Raw genomic sequence first — 19,316 nt, 5'->3', positions numbered from 1 at the left:
TTTATAACTCTATTTTATGTCATTTGCATTCACATGCTTATTCATATATAAAAAAAGAGAATTGTTACTCAGATTTTAATCTCAATTTACTGCAAGATTGCATGTCATCAGCACTGATATCATGTTAATCATATTTACTAAGTCAGGGAAATGTATTGAGATGATTTAGAAATATATTTTTTTGTTTTTAAAATTGATCTTTATTGTTGAAAGTATTACAGATGTCCCCCTTTTTTCTCCATTGACCCCTCCTCCCCACTTCTGTGCCCTCCCCAGGCCTTCACCCCACTATTATTTGTGTCCATGGGTTATGCATATATGCATATAAGTTATTTGTTTGATCTCTTGCCCCTCCCCCCTTTACCTCTGAGAATTCTCAGTCTGTAGCATGCTTCCATGTATCTGGATCTATTTTGTTTATCAGTTTATTTTGTTCATTAGATTCCATATATAACTGAGATTACACGATACTTGTCTTTCTCAGACTGACTTATTTCACTTAGAATAATACTCTCCAGGTCCCTCCATGCTGTCTTAAAGGGTAAGAGATACTTCTTTTTTATAGCTGCATAGTATTCCATTGTATAAAAATGAAACTAGATCACCAACTTACACCATACACAAGAATAAACTCAAAGTGGATAAAAGATTTAAATGTATTCCTTGAAACCATAAAATCCTGGAGGAAAACATAGGCAGTAAAATATCACACATCTCACATAGGAAAATTTTCACTGATACTATGCCTAGGGCACAAGAAACAAAAGAAAAATAAACAAATGGGACTACATCAAAATAAAAAGCTTTTGCATAGCAAGAAAAAAGTCAGCATCGAAATGTAAAGGGAACACACTGTATAGGAGAACATATTTGCCAATAATACATCTGATAAGGGTTAATATAGAAAATATATAAAGTACTCATAAAAATCAACAACAGGAAGCCAAACAGCCCAATGAAAAAATGAGCAAAAGACTTAAATAGACACTTCTCCAAACAGGACATACAAATAGCCAAGAGACATATGAAAAATGCTGAAAGTCACTAATCATCAGAGTAATTCAAATTAAAATGACAATGAGGTATCACCTCACACCTGCCAGAATGGCTACCATCAATAAACCAATAAACAAGTGCCAGTGAGGATGTGGAGAAAAAGGAACCCTAGTTCACTGCAGATGGGCATGCATACTGTTGCAGCCACTATGGAAAATCAATGTGGAGTTTCCTCAAAAAATGAGAAATGGAACTGCCATTTGACCCAGTGATCCCACTTCTAGAATTATAATTCTAAGAAGCCTGAAACACCAATTAACAAATATATGCACCTCTATGTTCATAGCAGCATTATTTACAATAGCTAAAATCGGGAAATAGCTCAAGTGCCCATCAGTAGATGAATGGATAGAAAAACCGTGGTAGAAATATTTTTAATAGCAAATCTTACAATTCTAACAAATATTTTGTTAGCTATTTAAAAACGATTTAAAATTGTGTAAATATATTAGATAAATATAAATATCATATATAATTTTATATATTTTCAATAGCAAGGCTTTAAAAAGCCTTGTTAATTAATGACATAATTAGACAATTAGAGAAAAATAGATAATATCCTGAACATTTTAGTGCTGTTTTCACCACATAATACATTTTAGTGATCTTTTTTTTAAAACCTTCACCTGAGGATATTTTTTATTGATTTTTAGAGAGAGTGGAGGGAGGAGAAGAGACAGAGAAACATCGATGTCCTGCATTCCCTGACCAGGGCTGGGGAATGAGCCTGCAACTGAGGTACGTATCCTTGACTGGAGTCTAACTGAGACCATTCAGTCAGTGGGCCAGTGCTCTACACACTGAGCCAAACAGGCTAAGGGCTAGGTGATCTTATTTTAAAGAAGAGTGAACTATATTTAAATGACAACCAATTTCTTCTCATGGATAGAGGAAAAACTAACAGCAAAACTCAGCTATCCATCTATATTTTGTGGAATTTCTGCTTGCATATCTATTTATTACAACTGAAAGAAATGGCTTCTATTGGAATGATTTGAAGGATATAAATATCAGATCAGAATTAAAGTTTCCAATTACCAATGTAGGTGTAAATTAATCATGTTAATTCCTAACTTGAAATTCTATGCTGTTCTCAACTCTACCCAGTTGCCTACCGGGTAAATGTCAAACCGTTTACAAGACATTCAAGATTCAGTCTTCTGTTTTTAAGCTTTATTTTCTGCATTTCCACTTGTCCTGACCACCAGGATACTTTATCCCAACCACACTAGCCTATTTGCCATTCCCCAGGAGAATGAAGTTCCTCTCTCTCAAATACCTTTGCATACATGCATGTGTCCCTTTGACAAGCTTCCTATTCCCCATTGATCACATTCCTTTTTAAAAACTCAATTAAAATGGCATTTCTTCTTTGAGTTTCTCCTATGTCACCTAGTTTATTTTCTCCTCTGTGCTGCATGGCTCATGTTACACTTTTTATTTCGGTGTAAATTATACTTCTGTGTCCCTAACAGAATGTGAACTTCCTAAAGTCAGGGTTCATGTCTTAGAAGCTTTTTAAGTACTCCAGTGGACAAGCACAATGCCCATTAGTACTTCAGTCCATTCTAGATATTATCAATGTTATTCTAATACCATCTAGTTACTCCTAAAGAGAAGGGGCTCAGAGAGTTCTCTTCAACTAATTCAGAGTGCCATTCCTAATAGTGACCTCAGAAAACAAACAAAATTATTTGGCTGCTCATTGCTTCTGATATTCTGACTAAATTTCTTGGTCTTTACTTGAATATAATAGCAAAGATGTTGTATGCCATTTTCCCCCAATTTGCTATATTCTACTCTGTTGCACCTTTTGTACCACATCTATTCTTTTGTATCATCAGTTGTTTCAAAAAGAGGCCTGACTTTGATGTCATTATAGTAACACATAGAGCTTTTGTTTAACATCATTACTAATTATCTGGAAGAAATATTTTAATTAAACTTACTAATGATGCTGCATTGGATGGTTTAAATTTGCAAGTGAAGGTGAAAAAGATAATATAAAAATGATCTGAAGAAGTTAAAAATATGACCAGGAAAGAAAGGGGGAAAAAAACCCCTCCTATCGGAAATATGCAAACTAATCTTTGTACCTGTGGGGGAAATTAAGCCAAAACTCAGCTGCTCTCTGTGGGTTAAAATAGAGTATAAGTTTGTAACTCACTGAGGTGCTATGTAAGTGCCAAGTTAATATTAATTTTTAACAAAGTAGTGATGTTTTCTATTAATGCAGAGGTTTTTTTGTGTGTTTTTTATAGGCAGATCTCAGAACACATAATATACACTAGGTCATATTTTTTTTTTTTGAGATCAGGAAATGGAAAATGGTATTAACGGACTTATAGATAGGGAAAACTTTTAGAAGAACTAAAAGAACTTAAAGAACTATACAATTTGTTCAAGGTCAATGAAAGATCTATTGACTCCTATTCTTATCAGATAATTATTAAGATTGTGTTTAAATATAACCACTAATTGAATTACACATCTACCTACTTAACTTCTTTCATTTACCTAAAACTCTATTTAGACACTAGGGATATCTTTTTCTAAGATCTAATCACTACAGCTTAACTTGCCTCTTACAACTTGTTGCTGGATATTCCTCAGCTAGCAATTTATTTCACACAGACTTGGAGACAAAGCGATTGAAAGGAATGCTGAGTTTGAGATATTGTCACTTGTTCAGAAAAAGTGCTGGTTATTCCTTATGAGGGAACAGCACCCTGTCAGTTCATATTATTTAAGGTTTTTGGACTATCTGGAAATGCTTGGAAAATGAGTAATAAGGAATGTGGGCCTGAGTTACCAAACACACACCCGGGCGCGCGCGCGCGCGCACACACACACACACACACACACACACACACACACACAAATGCACGCGTGTGTGCGCCCCTGCCTTGTATATAACTGGTATTACTGAGTGAAGACTGCCTCTGAGAAGGGCATATGGACATGTATCCCAGGGACTGGGTCAAGCCAAGTGACAGCAGGGAAAAGACCAGAACAATCTAAAACAGAGGAGGAGGAAGGCACTCGGCCTGAGCATACCCTGAGATTGGAACTAGAAAGGATAGGATCCACCTTAAGAGGAAGGGGCAGCCCGGCTGGTGTGGCTCAGCGATTGAGCATCGACCTATGAACCAGGAGTTCATGATTCGATTCCCACTTAGGGCACATGCCCAGATTTCAGGTTCTATCCCTCGTTGGGGGCGTGCAGGAGGCAGCCAATCAATCATTCTCTCTCATCATTGATGTTTCTATCTCCCTCTCCCTTCCTCTCTGAAATCAATAAAAATATTTAAAAAAAAAGAAAAAAAAAGGAGGGGCAAACAATGCATAGACTGTAGAGCCATTAAGCAGAGAGGACAGGTGAGGACTGAATGAGCAGAGGAAGCTGAGCCATTCAGGAAGCTCAGCCCACAGGCCTTCCCCTGTGCCGGGGCCACAGAGCCATATGTAAAGGTAGGAACACAGTTCTCCCTGTGACCTTTACCATAGTGACTATAATTTCCAAAAGGAAAATACCCCAAGTGTTCAATGTGATCATGAAGAAAGCGATTTGTTTAAATCATGAACAATAATTTTCTATTTCCAGAATTTTCTAGTCACCATGGAAGTGCCACTTTGATGTTTCCTGATCTCACAAGTTAGAGGACAGCACCATCCTCTCATTGTTTTTTATTAAACCTTTTTGCAGTACTTGATTTTTTCATAGTATTTACCACATCTGCAAAGGCATTGTTCATCTATCCATCTATTTTTGCCTTCTCCAATTACAATAGAATGCAATTACAATAAAATCCTGCCAAAGCAGAGAGCTCAGCCATTTGGTTCACTGCTGTGTGTAGCACACATCTAGTTTGTGCTAAATACTCAGCATATATTGAAAGAATAGGTGAATAAATATTACATATATCATTATATTTTACACTTAGAGATATATAAAATATAGTTTTTTGGTGCTGTTCTGAATTTGTAAAATACTGTGGCAGTAGAAGTCCCCCCTCCCCAATAATCAACTCACCAAACGGTTCAGTCTCTCTCTCTCTCTCTCTTTCCTCTGAATAACAATATTTTTTTCTTTACATGCAAGAAATTTTAAGTAGCTGAGGGAAGTATTTTTATTTCCATAATTTTTAATTTTTTTTTTTACTTCAAGAAAACATTAAGGCAGCTTGATTGATGATGCAAAGGTCGAATTCTGAGGCAGCATAAAATGAAATTCCAGGTGCTCATTTTAGCTGCTAATTGTGTTAAAAAATATTATAAAACTCCCACTTCCTTCATATGGTAGGGCAGCAGGCAGAGCTTGAGAAGATCTCCCTAAGATGCCTTCAGCACACATTCTCCAACCTGGTATGCCTGGTCTTTCTTCCTTCATGCCACCAATGGGGAAGCTGTCAGTGCATGCGTGGTGGGCAACCTACCCTGGCATACCTCGAGCAGGAGAGCCACTCCACTTGATTATATGATTTCTTGCCTTTTCCCCAGGCTTGTGTGTGTTTTTTTAAGGAGTGAAGCATAGAATTTCAAAGTATTTTAAAATACAGCAAAAGTAGGTTTACAGTTGTGAGTATGAAAAACACAGTTTATTTTTGTACTATTATGTTTTAATTATTGCATTATTTTTAATGTTTTTTCAATTTTTTATTGAATGTTCTTTAATTTTTAAAAATCTTTATTGTGAAAAATAAAGATGTTCACTCTCTTTATTTTTTTCTTTTTTCCCCTATTGACCCTCTTCACTGTGTTCCCCTCCCACCCCAGATCTTCACCATCCTATTGCTTGTGTCCATAGGTAATGCATATATGTATACTAGTATATGTTCTTTGGTTAATCTCTTCCCGCCCCCACCTACCTTCCCTCAGGGATTTGTCAGTCTGTTCCATGTTTCCAAGCCTCAGGTTCTATTTTATTTATCAGTTTATTTTGTTCATTTGATTCCTTGTTTGTTTATTTGTAGATTCAGTTATTGATAGATATATATTTATTGCCATTTTATTGTTCAGATTTTTTATCCTGGAGACTCAGATATGGCCCCTGCCCGTCAATCCAAGAAAGTCCATGTGTAGGTCCTTTAAGAGGAACTGCCTGGGTCTCCAGCAGCCTCCATGTCACTCAGCCACAGTTCATGCTGGTTTTCATAGCCCGAAGTTACAGGGACTTTTCTTCTAAGCACTGGAATCCTAGTCTGAGAGTTCTAGTGTGGCACTGGACCCCTTCCTCCTCACAGGAGTCCTCTACAGCCAAGATATTCCTCCTGATTATAAAAATGCCACACATGGGTGTCGGAGCAGCCCATTCCATACCTCTGCCCTTCCTACCAGCCTCAAACGCTTTCTTATTTAATTCTCTAATTGTAGGACTTCCATTCAGCCAGCTTTCAGGTGGTTCTGTATTTTAGTTGTAATTTTGATGCGGTTGTGGGAGGCAGCAAGTACCACATTTACCTACATTGCCATCTTGGTTCCTCCTCTAATTATTGCATTATCTTTTCATACAAACAACTCTAAACTTACTTTTGCCCCACCCTGCATTGCTTGTGAGCAACTTTGTCTCATATTGGTTTTGAATCCACCCAAAACATGAGGTTAAATTAAGACAATTTGACCATTCATTCATTCATTCAACACCTGCTGGTTCAAAGTTCCAGGCACTGTTCCAGATATTGGTGATACAATAAGCTCACATTGCCAGAATAAAATAGAATTTCAGGATGAAAGGAAAACCACAAGGTATGAGAGATCTGCCTGAAGAGGAGATATGTAAAGCTAGATAGTCAGTTCGAGATCTGTGGGCAGGGCATTCTAAATGGATGTATCATGCAAAGCCAAAAGTAAAATAAGATGCAAAGCATAGAAAGAACCAGAGTGGCTGGGACACATTTGCTCATGGGCAAGCAGTATGAGATGTTCTATATTGAGATTTCTTAGATACCCACGACTTTACGGTACAGCAAGTAAATGAGGAGTTCCAATTTGCCATATATCTGGTACAACTGCAGTTGATAATGTGCCTAGCTAAAATATTATACGGAGCATTTAGCTTAAGAGAGATACACATGATATCACAATGAATTACTTGAAGAGCCTACTTAGTCCCTGTACTTTATGCTTTTAATATTACCAAAGTCTTTTCAGATGCCTTTTTTCAATTAAGTTCCTTTACTTCCTGCTAACAGTGTGATGATATATTCATAATAGTTTACAAGAGTACTGTTAACAAGTAATTCAGCATAGATTCAAAGGCAATAAAAACTTTATTAATAAAATAATATATTTCACAATATCATCAAACCAAACTCCCCTTTTATATGTTTTACCAACCATTATAACAATACCCTTGAGGACATTAATTCTTTGAATCTCTCTAGGGACTTACACACAGACACCTCCTTCTGTGGGTTAGAGAGTCACAAGCAATATTATTCCATTAGGAGAAAAGAAGGTTTGCATAATATAAGGATAATAACTTATCTATTGTGCATATGCTGCTTTCTTCCAAATACAGCAGAAGAAAAAATTCTTTCATCTGAATGTGGTATCAGCTGACATCCTACAGGAAGCTGTGTTAAAGATCTAGTGCTTCTGAGTCAATGTACCCCGCTGTGCCCACCTCAAATTGGGAGTTTGCATTATTCCCTTGAGTGTGCTTAGTGCTTATTCATATTGTCATGTGTATGGTTAATAACAAAACCATGAAACTCAGATGATACTCCTACATCTGGGGCCTGGGTTGAAGTTCTGGGCCCCAGATGAAGGTCTGAGACTGGGATGGAGGTCTGGGCCCCTGATACAGGACTCGATTCTGGGTTTGAGGTTTGGGTCCTGGGATGTACTACTTGGCCTGTCCTGAAGGTATGGAACCCAGATATAGGCCTCAGCCCCTGATGTAGGTATGGGCCCCAGGTGGAGGTTGGAGTACCCGATACAGGACTGGATTCTGGGTTTGAGGTTAGGGTCCCAGGATCAAGTGCTTGGCCTGGTATGTAGGTCTAAGCCCCAGATGGAGTTCTGGGCCCTGGATGGAGGTCTGGGCACATGATACAGGACTGAAATCTGGGTTTGAGGTTATAGTCCCAGGATTGAGTTCTGGGCCCTGGCATGAAGGTCAGAAACCACGATGTAGGTCTGAGCCCCGGATGGAGGTCTGGGACCGGGATGGAAGGCTGGGTCCTAAAGGGAGGGCTGGGTCGCGGGATGGACATCTGGGGCTCAGGTGCAGGTCTAGTTCATGGGCTGGACCTGAGGGTCATGGAATGGAGGTCTGGACCATGGATGGAGGTCTGGGCCCCCCATTGAGGACTTGATTCTGGGTCTGAGTTCTGGGCCCCGGAATGGACATCTGGGCCTTGGTATGAAGGTCTGGGACCTGGATGTACAGTTGAAGCCCTGATGGAGTTATGGGCCCCGGATGGAGATCTGGGCACTCGATACAGGACTGGTTTCTGGGTTCGAGGTGAAGGTTCCTGGGTCGAGTTCTGGGACCTCACATGAAGGTCTATGCCCTGGATATAGGTCTGGGTCCTGGGAAGGAGGACTGGGGTAAGGATGGAAGGCTGTGTCCTGGAGGGAGGGCTGAGTCGTGGGATGAACATCTGGGCCCTGGGTGGAGATCTGGGTGGTAGACTGGACCTCTGGGTCATGGAATGGAGGTCTGGATCATAGATGGAAGTCTGGACCACTGATACAGGACTGGATTCTTGGTTAGAGGTCTGGGTCCCAGGATGTACTTCTGGACCCTGGCATGGAGGTCTGGGACCCGGATGTAGGGCTTAGCCCCGGATGGAGGTCTGGGTGCTGGGATGGAGGTCTGGGCCCTGGATGGAAGGCTGTGTCCTGGAGGTGTGGCTGGGTCATGGGATGGACATCTGGGCCCAGGGTGGAGATCTGGGTTGTGGGCTGGACCTCTGGGTCAGGGAATGGAGGTCTGAGCCAGGGATGGAGATTTGGGCTCCTGTTACAGGACTGGATGATTGGTTCGAGGTCTAGGCCCCAGGATGGACTTCTGGACCCTGGCATGAAGGTCTGGGACCCGGATGTATGTCTAAGCCCCAGATGGAGATTTAGGCCCCAGATGGAGGTCTGACAACTGGGATGGAAGTATGGGCCCCGGTTAGAGGCCTGGTCTCTGGAGGGAGGTCTGAGTCCTGGGATGGAGGCCATGATCCAGAGGCCCAGCCTGTGACCAAGACGTCCACCTGGGGCCCAGATGTTCATCCCTCGACCCAGTCCTCCTTCCAGGACACAGCCTTCCATCCCGGGCCCAGACTTCCATCCCAGTACCCAGACCTCCATCTGGGGCTCAGACCTACATCTGACACTAACCCTAACTCTAAATGTATCTCTAGCCCATAATAAAACAATGCATTTATTTTGAAAGGCCATTCAGTAAAGCCAGAGTTTAAAGGGGTTTTAAGACTATCGCATTCCAGTATATTTTTAGTTGAGAAGATAATAGCATCCTGGAAGCATGAACTTTCTTATTAAACAACTTGATACCAGTCTCCTAAGAAACCAATTTAGATTGTTGAGTTGATTCTCCAAGGACAAATTAAGACTGCTCATTTTACCTTTCCTCATGACCTCTAGAATGATCTTTCTGTTCCATTCACCCCCAATATACTAGATTGGAACTCCGTCTTCTACCTGAAATTTTTTGAAGAGAACACAAAAATTAAAACATGAGATTTCTAGACACTGAACACAAATTTCAAAGAGAAAATTTTACGACAGTCTTATTTTCTTCAAATTTCTGAAAAATTTTATAAGAATTTGATTTAATGATCATTGAAATATACTGTATTAGGATATCATTATTCAAATTTCCTAAGAATGTTGTTGCTGTATTTATTTTGTTACTAAAAATGTAACACATGTTCGCATTAGAAAAATTACCTTTAAGTCTACCATTTAGAGACAACTTTTCTATTTATTTGATGTGATTTGCATCCAGTATCCCTTCTCACTTAGCAAAGTTTCTACCACCTTTTAAATGCAATTTTTTGTTGTTTTTTTCTACCACTTACTTTTTTGTGCATGTCCTTAATATTATTCAAATATATGATTTTAATTTTGGCATATTGATTTCATTGGAGTAATATAATTAGATCACACTTTTTTCCCTTGGACAGTTATAGTATTATTTTGTGTGTAATTTAGATGCAATAAAAATCAGTCTCTATTAAGCACTTTTTATGAGATAAATGTAACGCTAAGTTCTTTACATATATTACTTTATTAATTCACTGAAATAAGTTGTGATTTAAGCATTGTAAGTCCTATTTTGAAAAGAAGGTCTAAAAGCTTTCAGAAGATAAATAGGTGGCCTGTTGTCACACTGCTAGTACATGGTGGAATCTCAGTTTTAGACTCTGAAATCAAAGGTCCATGTTCTTAACTATGCTATAATACCACCACCTGAACATTTCTTTCATATCCTTTGCCTACTTTTTAATTCACATGATCGTCTTTTGCTTATTCATTTATTAGGAATACCATATATTGAATAACTTTTTAAACTTTATACTAAATCCAGAACACATTGACTAGATTTCTGATTTGTCAATATCTTGATAATCATAGTTAGATATTTTGACTTTTTTTCACTTTAGTTTTTATGCACCTAATTGCATGGGCAAGAATGCTCTAATGCCCTTTTCATGGTATCCTTCTCAAGTTAAAATATTAGGTCTCTGTTATCATCATGGTAGAAATTTTGAACTTTATATTGAGTTTTAATTCAGGTTTTATGATATGGAAATTATATCTTCTTTTAAGAGCTTAAACAATTTTAACTATAAATGCATCTACTCCCATATTCTCAATTAAAAACAATTCTTTCTAACAACCACAAAAACTGAGCCTATGGTTATAGAGCACTTCATTTTTTTTCTTGCCACTCGATATATGTTAACTTTGACCATTTAAAATTTTCCCATACCAGTGTATTTTACATATAATGTTAATTATTATTCACAGAGTTAAACATGCTGATGAATTATAAAAAACTTCCTCATATATTTATAAAAATATTGTGTATATGTATTCCTTTGCAATTTTATTACACTTGCCACAGGTTTTTCTACTTGGTTATGTGTTTTTATTAGTTTTCTTTCCCCTTGCGAAGAACCAGCACTTATTTTTCCTAATACATTACTTTTTGTATATCTGCTTTATTTCTTCATTCCTCATTTTTAATTTATTTTCACGAACTTTTTAAAAATTGTCAATATTTGAGTACATTTAAAACAAAAGATCAGATTTATGTGGCTTTTACTGGGATACATTTTTAACTCACAGAGATTTACACAATGTGCTTTTAATCAATTTACACTAAGAATGTTATTTTCATTTTATATTAAATCTCTCAAATCCAAGGGAAATTTGATATTAGATTTTTTCTTCAAATGTTACTATTATTTATAGAATTACTAGTAGAGCCTTATATACTTAATGGAAACTATATATACTTTGTCTTATCAATGTGTAGATTTTACATGTAGACTATATTTTGCACCATTTTAAGGTAATTTTATACAGAACAATTCATGTTTAAATACTGTGGATGCTAAAATGTATTAATTTGTGTTAATTCCACAAGAGTTGCCTGGATTTTTAAACTTCATAATATTGCACCTAAAGCTAAAATAGATGTTGCTAAAAACCAGAATGAAACAATAGGAAATAATTTGCTTGTTTCAGCTAATGATTGAAAGACTATATTTGCTAATAATCACTGCTCTCAGTGAGAAAAATATTGTCCTTTATTTCCTCTCCATTGTTTTTTTTTAACTTCAATATAACAGTTACCAAAGTTATTTTTGTTATTAGTCTTTAACTTCTTTAGGCTACTTGGGTAATCAGTGGCAATAAGAAAATGAATGTCTTCCTTAATGAGAGTGAGTCAATTTGCAGGAAACTTTCATTATGAAGACTATTTTCTGTGCCCCATTTGAGGCTAATAGCCATGTTCTAGCACTCAAAGGAAGAATAGGCTTAGTTTGTGGCACCAACACTTCTGTTCTTGGGTTCAACTGCACTTTTCCCCTTTCTTAGTGGAACAAAAATGTTACCAATGTTATTGAAATCCCAGGAGGGAACACAATATGTAACTATTGACTCTTCATCATTTGCTTAATTTGTGTTATTTGGTTTAGGAAAATGTGTTTTGTTATGTAAAATTATCCACCATTGAGTGTTTCTCCTTTAACCTTCCAGAGATAAATTTACTTTGGAAAACTGAGACAATAGTCAAGGCAATAAAATAAAATCTATTTGCAGCTTCTTGGGCCTGTAAATAGAAAGGAGGATGGGAAATTATATGAAGGTCAGATTATGCTTTCTAATATCTCAGAAGTTTTCTGGTCTTATTGTTATGGTCATAATTAGGTGGTTAACATTAATAAAGGAAGAGAGCAAAGAGAGACTCAGACATTGTTGAGCATTTTCAGCTGGGAAGCTCCACCAGACTTCTTCCAAGGAGATGAACACCTCTTTCTTCCCCCATCTGGTACTGGATTGTTGAAGGGGTAGAAGGGACAGATAGGCACATGTGCAGTGGAAGTCAGGATGGTGCTGGGGAGGTGTTTGCCTGTTAGTCTAGCCTGGGGAACAATGGATTGGCTAGGGGGTGTATCCCATAAGAAGCAAGCCAAATCCTGAAAAGTTAATTGCTTAAGCTCTTGGTTAAAATCCCTTACAAAGGAGCTTCCTCTTTCTTGTTTTCTTTTGCTCTTGCATGTTAGGCTAGGATGATTCTAATAAACCACACCCAAATGCAACAAAAGGCATCCATTTTTCTCATCATGGGTCTGTGGGTCACCAGGAAAGGTTCTGTTTTAGGAAGCACCACATCAGCTGGGCTTGTCTGGGTTGGTTCTGCCCCAAAGAAAGAGAAGCAGTGACTGCCTGAGGAGGCTTTTCTCATGTCCCTCCTAAGGCTGCAGGAAGACCAGCCAGACCACATGTGCACCTTGAAAGTTTCATTCTCCAAAGTTCAGAGTAGGTCACAGGGTCAAAACCAAAGTCATAGAGAAAGACTCCACCTCAAAAGAAGTGTGGGGAGTGAATAATTGCTAACCAATAATCTAAGCCATGATAGAGCCATTGAGAATCAAGAAAACCATATTTAACCTTTTGCACTCGGATGTCGAGATTAAAATTACTCTTAAAATGTATCAATAATTTGAAATATAAAAAATCCAAATAAATAAGTTTGTATGAAAAGAAACTCCAGTTTTTTATTCTACTGCTGCGCTTTGTAAAATCTGGGGTATTTAAAAAATTAAATCCTGAGTAGAATAAAGGAATCGAGAAAAAAACAAGCGAGTGCAAAGGGTTAAGTGTTAAAAGTAAATATATTTATTTGTGACTGGCTTATGCCTGCCATTTGTCTTATATCTTGATACTTATAAGAATTAACTATGTCTTGCTTTATTTGCTTTATTTTGATGCTTCTCTATTTTCAGCTTTTTTTTGGGGGGGGGAGGTGTTGTACACTATAGATTCATTGGAGTATTGTTTTATCTTAAGGAGGAAAAACAAAGCTGTCAATAGGTGCTAGAGAAAAAGCTGATGAAAATACTGGTAGACTGTTAACTATAGCCCTGGTGATGTGTAGTATAATAAAGAGTTTAATTTTTTTTTAAATTGTAAAGGTAAATCAGGACTACAAATCTTTGCCATGACTGTGACAGTTTTAGAATTGTATTGATTTACAAATAATGTCAGAAGTGATTAAAAAATTTAATGTATTTTCTAATGCTCTCTTCAAAATGGTAACCAATACTTTAAAAAATATATTCTTAATTTGATGGTTTTATCTCCTCTCATTTTTATTTTAAAATATCTTAGTGTACTCATATCAAATGGATTTAACTGATAAAGACATTCAGGTTAGAGCTGCTTGCTAACTGTACTTCCCCTACCCAGAGCAGTTCAGGGTTCTTTCATACACATTGTTAGTGACATTCCAGGAAAGCCAGGTGTCTAAAACCACTGATGAAAGGGTCATTGATATGCAGAGTTCCCTACCACATCCAGCTTAGCTGGATCAGATCCCAGAGATTGTCAGAAAACAATATGAGAAGGATCAGTTTGTCTCCCCTTTCTCCACCTATGCTGGTGGCTGAGTCAGGGATCCAGGATGCTTGAAACTGAAATGTAGCTTCTAAAGTCAAAGTTTCTTGGTGATGCAAAAATTGAAATCTTCAGGTATCATGTCATAAAACAAAGCACAAAGGTTTTTAGAAATGGTTTATGGTTAAATTTTTGTTTTTTTAAAAGGAAAAAAAAATGGTTAAGACCATCAGCTTTGGCTTAGTTATATCTGGGTTTTCATCCTGCTTTTACCATTCACAGAATGGTGTGATGCTTCATAGTTGAGTCCCTAGTCTCTACAATTGGGACAGCTTATAGCACCTCTTCAGAGCTGTTTGAGATTTCAGCAGATGCACGTAAAATATTCCACACAGGTCTTGGAACATTATAAATGCTCAATATATTATAACCATTGCTAGTAGATGACCATTTCCCCCATTAATTTAGTAATAAATCTGTCTCTAAACTCTGATCCATTAGTGTTGCAATTTTAAGATCAAGCACATGGGGATTTTAATAGGCAAGGCTTGTGAAAATGTACTAAGCATTTTTATGACATGTTTGAATTGTAACAGAGCCAACTCTACCCTTGAGTAGAGACAACCTTGCTCTCTCCTTGGAGGTAATTTTTTGCATGGATACTTATTTAAGTTCCATTCAGTCTACAGGGCTCTGCTTCTTTAACCTAAGATGTAACAGAAGTCCCATGGGCTTTAGTTCAGTATACTAAATCAAAGCTGACAGGCTGCAAGCTCATTGTTGTATCTAAAGTTTATGGCAGCTACTTGCATCCCTGACCTATAAGGCATGGGCATGGGACACCTGGATTAGACATACTGTATAATCCTAACATCTACCATCATCTCTTCCCAAATTCCCAAAAAGGAAGAGTAGGAAGCAAAGTTACCATGTGTATTGTCTTTTTAAAAAATATATATTTATACTAGAGGCCTGGTGCACAAAATTTGTGCATGGGGTAGGGGGTGTCCCTTAGCACAGCCTGCACCCTCTCCAATCTGGGATCGGGCCTAAACCGGCAGTTGGACATCCCTCTCACAATCCAGGACTGCTAGCTCCCTACCACTTGCGTGCCTGCCTGCCTGCCTGCGAGCCTGATCACTCCCTAACCACTCCCCTGCCAGCCTGATCAACGCCTAACTGCTCCCCTGCCAGCTCGATTGCCCCCAACTGCCCTCCCCTGCTGGCCTGGTAACCCCTAACTGCCCTCCCCTGCTAGCCTGGTCACCCCTAACTGCCCTCTTCTGCTGGCCTGAATGCCCACAACTACCCTCCCCTGCCAGCCATCTTGTGGCAGCCATCTTGTGTGAGGTCATGAGGGTCAATTTGCATATTACCTCTTTATTATATAGGATTGATTTTAGAGAGGAAGGGGAGGGAGAAAAAGATAGAAACATCAACAATGAGAGAGAATCATCAATCAATGGGCTACCTCCTGCATGACCCCCACTGGGGATCAAGCTTACAACCAGGAATCAAAACTTGACCTCTCCTGGTTCATAAGTCTATGCTCAATCAGCGAGCCATGCCAGCATAAAATATCAGTCTTTAGGAAACAGTAAATTACTGGATATATTCCAAGAAAATGCTGATTATCTGACCCCTGCCTCCCTCCTCAATCCCTCTGTTCCAACCCCAGAGCTCAGTGTTAGTTCTTCTTTAAATGGTTGGTAAAATTCACCTGTAAAGTCATCTGTCCTGGGCTTTGGTTTGTTGAAAGTTTTTATTTTTATTTTTTATTGTTGCTTCAATTTCACTAGTTATAATCTGTCATTCAGATTCTCTTATTCCTCCTGATTTCAATTTTTGGAAGATTGTATGTTTCTAGGAATGTATCCATTTCTTCCAGATTTTCCAATTTGTTGGTATATAGTTTTTCAAAATATTTTGTTACAATCCTCTATATTTCTTTGGTGTCAGTTGTTAGTTCTGTTTCATTTCTGATTTTATTCATTTGGGTTCTCTCACTTTTTTTTCTTGATGAGTCTGGATAAGGTGTGCCAATCTTGTTTATCTTTTCAAAGAACCACCTCTTGATTTTGTTGATCTTTTGTATTTTTTTAAAGACTCTATTTCATTTATTCCTGTCATGATCTTTATTATTGCATTCCTTCTAGTCACTATGGGCTTTGTTGTTCTTTTTTAAATTATTTTAAGCATAAAGTTAGATTGTTTATTTGAGCTTTTTCTTGTTTCTTGAGGTAGGCCTGTAGTGCTATGAATTTTCTTCTTAGGACTGCATTCCCTGTGTCCCACAGATTTCTGGTTGTTGTGTTCTCATTATCATTTGTTTCAAGGTATTTTTTGATTTATTTCTTGATCTCATTGTTTAGTAACATGTTATTTAGCCTCCATGTCTTTGTGTGTTTTTCAGTTTTCTTCCTGTGTTTGACTTAAAGTTTCATAATATTATGGTCAGAGAAGATGCTTGATATGATTTCAACCTTCTTAAATTTATTGAGACTTGTTTTGCATCCTAACATGTGGCCTATCCTAGAAAACATTCCATGGACACTTGAAAAGAATGTGTATTCTGTTGTTTGGGGGTGAAATGCTCTGAAGATATAAATTAAATCCATTAGATCTGGTGTGTCATTTGATTTTCTGTCTGGAAGATCTATCCATTAATATCAATGGGGTGTTAAAATCCCCTACTATAGCTGTATTATCTCTCCCTTTAAGTCCACCAACATTTGCTTTGCATATTTTGGTGCTCCTATGTTGGGTGCTTAAATCTTTACAAGGTATACACTCTTGTTGGAATATTCCCTTTATCATTATGTAGCGTCCTTCTTTGTTACTTCAGCCTTGGTTTTAAAGTCTGTTTTGTCAGATATAAGTATTGCTACCTCAGCTCCTTTTCCCTTCCATTTGCATGCAATATTTTCCCCATCCCTTTTCTTTTAGGCTGTGTGTATCTTACATGGATTGATCTCTCTCTCTCTTTCTCTCCCTCCCTCTCTCACTCTAAAATCAATGAACAATATCCTCAGGTGAAGACTAAACAAACAAATGAATCTCTCTTATTTGTTTCCCCAACAATCATCTCAAACATTCATTAGGGAGAAAACATATCATTTAAAACAAATAAATCAATCAATAAATACATAAGTAATTACATAAATAAATGGAACTGGTAGGTATTTGTTCTGACCAATAAGTGAACAAAGAAGTTACTGAAGAATTTCATGAACTGAGACAGTGTGTAGACCTCTCTTAGCACAGTGGCAGTTTTGAATATTAGCATTTTCTAGGGACAATACATTGAAATGCTAATTTGTGTTTAGTATTTTCTGTTTTTTTTTTCCTTTTGTTTCAATCCGGAGAATATATCCCAGTATCTGGTATTTTGTTACTCCAGGAAAGCTGCATGGTGGAAAATAAACCTTTTAAGCACAAGAGTTCCCTGCATGGCTTTGAAGTCCCAAGCTTATGATGCCAGTTTTCTCAGAGAGAAGGTAGAGAGATGTGTGCTCAAGACAGGGGAGGTAGGGAGGATTACCTCAATCATAACAGAGATGGAAATCTACAGGTCCCTTGAACAGTAATGGCCACACTACCCTTTTGTGGGGTTCTAGGGAGGTCGGGATGAGAGGAATCTTTCTGAAACTATCAAAGGCCAACTAGTGTTTCTCAGGTTAAGTGAAACTCAAGAACTAGTGGCCCAGGAGAGTACACTGACTGAACTATCCCTGAAAGAGGTCTCTGCACACTTGACGCTCCACTCACTTCGGTCAGAGACCTCTGCAAATCTTTAATAAATACCGTGCACTGAGCTCATCTTTTATTCCAGGCACTTGGGTAAGACATGCCCTGTTTCACATAATGCTAACACAACCATGAGTGGAGGTACCATTAGTATGCTTATTTTAAAAGCAAAGGAACTAGAGCTCAGGGAAGGTCTGCCCCCTGTCCCAGGTCACACAGCTAGTTAGTGGCAGACAGCAGATGTAATTCCAAAGCTGGTGCTTACATTGAATATTGGTAGGGAAGCTTCTCATACCAAGTGGCAGAAATATAATTTAAACAAATTTACTTTCAAAACACAAAACAAATTGTCTATTGACAAAGTGTGGGGATAACATATCTGTTTCAACTGGGCCATTTGTTCAAATGATGCAGTTGGCAATCTGTATGGCTCTGCATTCCTCTGTGCTGGCCTCACCCTGGGAAAGTTATGTCCACAGGAAGCAAGGTAGCCACCAGCAAGCAGACTGGCCAGCAGACTAAGACGGCCCAGCAGAAAGAGATCTCCTCTTCCTCAAAAGTTCCAAAATAAGTCTCAGAATGAGTCTCATTGTCTGGACTTCGTCATATGCCAAATCCTGAGCCAACCTCAGGAAAATGGAATATGCCGATTGGCTAGTCCTCTCCAGAGATGACATGCCCATCTCAGCAGCAGGTGGGATTCAGCCCCACCTGAACCACATGGACTGAGAGAAAGGAAAGAGTAGTTGCTCAGACGATCAAAAAAATTTTTTATTGCAAATTGAGAGAAAGGAGGCTGGCACGCAAGCCATGACATTAACCCAATAAAAAGTATCTGCATTTTAATTTTTTCGCAAGAGACGACCTTGATTTAGCATACCTATTTTAGAGGTTAGAAACATCTATTTACGTTTCCATAATCACCGGTTTCTGGCACAAGCTGCTCTGTGGATTTCCCATTGTTGCTGACTCCTGTGCTTTTTCATTCTCTCACAATGAAAAAAAGACGCTAGAAATTTGTAAAACAAAATGTTGTTTTCTGGTATTCAGGCTCAGTGCAGGAAAGCAAAAACTACCTCAAACTACATCTGCATCTTGAATTCCATGCAATTACCAGGATAGAGGAGAAAAGGTCCTGAGGCAACAGGTGGATGTTTACCTGCTTGTGGTCTGGGCGCTGTCTTGGCTGTGCTGCTTTGAAGCCCTCATAATAACTCCTCTGCGTGGTAACAAACTCCACTAGGATTCAGTTGCCATGCAACTGCGTGGTACTTCTCCATAATACTGCCTTTTCTATGATTACAGAGTGCGGAGCTTTTATAGTCATAATAATACCTTACACTCATGCCAGGCCCTTTACATAAGAGGATACCAAAAGGGTGAATAGAGGAGCTCTTCATGCAAGTCCTTTCACCAAGCACTAA

Source organism: Eptesicus fuscus, chromosome 11, assembly GCF_027574615.1.
Source record: "Eptesicus fuscus isolate TK198812 chromosome 11, DD_ASM_mEF_20220401, whole genome shotgun sequence".
Classification (NCBI taxonomy): Eukaryota; Metazoa; Chordata; class Mammalia; order Chiroptera; family Vespertilionidae; genus Eptesicus; species Eptesicus fuscus.
This window is presented reverse-complemented; position numbering follows the sequence as displayed.